Here is a 3,381-nt window from a genome sequence, read left to right on the forward strand (position 1 = left end):
ATGTAATACCTAAGTACTGGTAATGGTTGGTTCTGCCTTATTGTGTATTTCTGGTGCATTATTGTGCCTTATTGTGTATTTCTGGTGTTTTCGAAAATGTGAGCGCATGTTTTAAATACTTGTGTGTATGCCCAGAATGGTAAAAAGGTAGTGGAGGGTGTGTGTGTGTGTGTGTGTGTGTGTGTGTGTGATGAAGGGGAGGAGCAAAATAAAACACAGCCTGGGTTCATTCAAGCTGTGCCCGCTGATGATGAGCAGCAAATGGCGAAATGACAACATCCAGGACTGATAAAACAGAATGCCTGTTTGTGATATAAAACCCCCATCTGGAAGCGTATTTTCAGGTAGGGTGTCCATATCACAAAAGCTCAGATTTGGAATATTTTAATAGGTGGGCTCTTGGATCTCTCCACAATTACCCCACGTCAGAGGAGGAAGCAAATGGTGTGCATTTCAGGAGCATAGCTGTCAAGTTTTCCCTTTTCTCGCGAGGAAGCCTATTCAGCGTAAGGGCATTTCCCTTTAAAAAGGGAGAACTTGACAGCTATGTTCAGGAGCCTGCCATACAACACACAATTCATTTATATGCATTGGGGGTTTTTTGCTCTCTTTTCTCCCCCCTCTTTTTTATATAAAAAAATGCACGTGTGCTCCTATGTATATGTAAATGGAGAGTGGGAAAGAGGGGAGGTAAACAGACAGGAACAGGGAGGAGTGACAAGGGATAGTCGGTGCATTGATAAAACAAAGAAACATTTCAATAACGTGCTAATAGCAGCAGCAAGGAAAGGGTGGCTCCAAGGAATCTCTATGGCATCCATGTGGCTGTGGTGTCCAGACCGGCAGGCGAGGGGTTTCTGCCTCAGAGAAGAATGCTGTGGTAAGAGGCCCTCTCCTATGCAACACCATTATTATTTCCACAAGACATGAATTCTTTCTCCCAGTTGCTGCTCTGGTGAAGCACTAGTACAGCTACAGAAAGAAGGGCAACCAAGCCCCACATAAAAATACAGTTCCCTTTCCAGAGCTGAGCTTGTGTGCCTATTGCTTATGTTTTATTTGAAACATATTTCTAGGCTTACACAGAGAATAATGCTGGGAAAACACAGCAAGGGGGTGAGTCGCATGCTGGTCCACTTAAAGACACTGGGTGGGAGAAATGTATAAGGGGAGAAGGGAGAAAAATCGCTACCTGGCTAATGAAAATGGATAAAATTAGGAGTGTAACAAATTCTATTTCCTGATCTCTGTTAGAAGCATAAAACCATTAAACAGCCGACAGTTTCTCTCTACTAAATGAGCATGTTAACATGTCACGGCAGCCTTCCTTTGATTAGCTCTGACCTGTTTGGAAGCAATTTATTATTTGGGTCAAGGCAAATGTAGTTGTGCAGCTGAAGCGCCCCTACCTATGCTGCAAATGCCTCTTTTTAACAATGCGGTGAAAGCAGAGACACTTGCCAAGCCATGGAAGATGGCTGGGCATCGTGCCAACATATCCTTGAATGAGACCCTGCACATAACCTCGTCTAGTTCATTTTGCTGTCTGTTCTTCCAAAATTCCAGGCCAAAAGAAGCAAAACAAAAACAGAAAAAACCATTGGAAGATCGGCAAAGAAGCAAGCGAGAGGAAACATCTTCAATAATGTAATAACAACAGTGACAACAACAATTATTATTATCTTTATTATAATAATACTTTATTAATCGCTTGAAACGTAAGGAATCTAAGTGACTTGTAAACCTTGAAAACATAACACATAACATAAAACCGTAAATGTCAAAGAAATAAACAACTATCTGACTTTTAGAAGACACCTGAGGGCAGCCCTGTTTAGGGAAGCTTTTAATATTTGATTAATTATTGTATTTTAATATTTTGTTGGAAGCCGCCCAGAGTGGCTTGGGAATCCCAGCCAGATGGGCGGGGTATAAATAAATAAATAAATATTACACTATAACATAGCTGTCAAGTTTTCCCTTTTCTCGCGAGGAAGCCTATTCAGCATAAGGGAATTTCCCTTTAAAAAAGGGAGAACTTGACAGCTATGCACTATAATGTTACAAATGTTTGGTGCCACCCCCACTCTCTGCCAAGTATTAGCAAGATCCCAGAGGCTTCCGGTCACTCACCCAAGGTCTATGTTCCTTTAGAGAACTGAGACATGGCGGAGACTACCATAGCTTTAAGAAATACGGTTTATTGACCTATTTACCCCTTCAGTCCGCATGGAGGGCGTCCAGATCTTACAGCATGGTTGTTTCAAGTGGGGCTTGTCCCCCACAGCAGTGCAGCCCTGCAGTCCAAGGCATCTCTCCCAGCCAGCCTTCAGCCAGCCTGCCCAAAATGGATCCCAGTCTTCATTCTTCCTCCTTCCCAAAGCACTGCTACAACTCTGTCTCCCTGTCGTCTTACACCCAACCTTCCAACTCCCCAGTCTCTGTTCAAACCTCTGGGTGAGGGGGAAGGACAATTCTCTTGCATTGCCAATGGCTCTCAATGGCCCTGTATTTTTTCTTAATGGCCCTTGCTTGGCCAGGTTGTTTTGCACAGGCGAGCTCATGAATTCCTCTGCAGCTTGTATTTCTCCCTTCATATTCCAAATCATCAACATCCTACCATTTATTAATTTCTACGGTTTGGGGGAGGGGTCTCCCCAGATCTATAACAATAATAAATATGTGCAAAAATCTGTAGAACAGACTCCATAAAATGGCAGCCCAAAAAGGCTTCAGCAGTAAAATATGTCACCCAGCAAAATCAACATAATGACCAACTAGAAAGAGAAGTCCCCTCCCCTCGAGCTCCACACATATTTTAAAAAGGAACATGGTGCTGCAACTAGAGATGGACTTTGGGAGGCCCCTCACCCACCCCAGGATCACCCAGAGAGCAACTGGTGACGGACTACAGTGTCAAACAGGCATTCCAGGTTTCTACTGGGATGCCACAGCATCCTTTCTTTCCTCTTATTTTTAAAGTCATGTTACCGTATATAGCCAGGGGGCAGCTGTCCACACATGCACTGGGTTAAAGATGCTCATTTTTTAATGATTATTTTCACTCTAAGGATAGATTTTCCTCTTCTACAACCAAGCAGTGCTTATCCCCACGTAAATGTGTTCAGCATCAGGGCAGCAGAAGTAAACTCCATCTTATCCGTGCAGTCCCGGTGATGCTATGATTGAAGTGAGTTTAACATGCAAAATTGCACGTGCTCATTCCTTTTATCGAAATCAAGGCTGGCAAACTGCTTGTTTGTTTGTTTGTTTGTTGTCTAACGTATCAAGAATACAGAAGCAGTAGTATAAAGCATGGAATCACAGTGGGAAGTGGGGAAGAGATATATTTTGTATGCTTTACAAATGAAATAATACACA

At 42.9% G+C, this 3,381-nt stretch overlaps 1 long non-coding RNA gene across 1 annotated transcript; it reads left to right on the forward strand.

Annotated features, from left to right (window-relative positions):
- Window positions 1-623: 623 nt before the first annotated feature.
- Window positions 624-1,623, forward strand: LOC148687702 (uncharacterized). Its single transcript, XR_015950666.1, has 2 exons — window positions 624-880; window positions 1,567-1,623. It is a non-coding gene; the product is annotated as an uncharacterized LOC148687702 (long non-coding RNA).
- Window positions 1,624-3,381: the final 1,758 nt, after the last annotated feature.

This window comes from Zootoca vivipara, chromosome 1 (assembly GCF_965207765.1).
Source record: "Zootoca vivipara chromosome 1, rZooViv2.hap1.1, whole genome shotgun sequence".
NCBI classification, from domain to species: domain Eukaryota; kingdom Metazoa; phylum Chordata; class Lepidosauria; order Squamata; family Lacertidae; genus Zootoca; species Zootoca vivipara.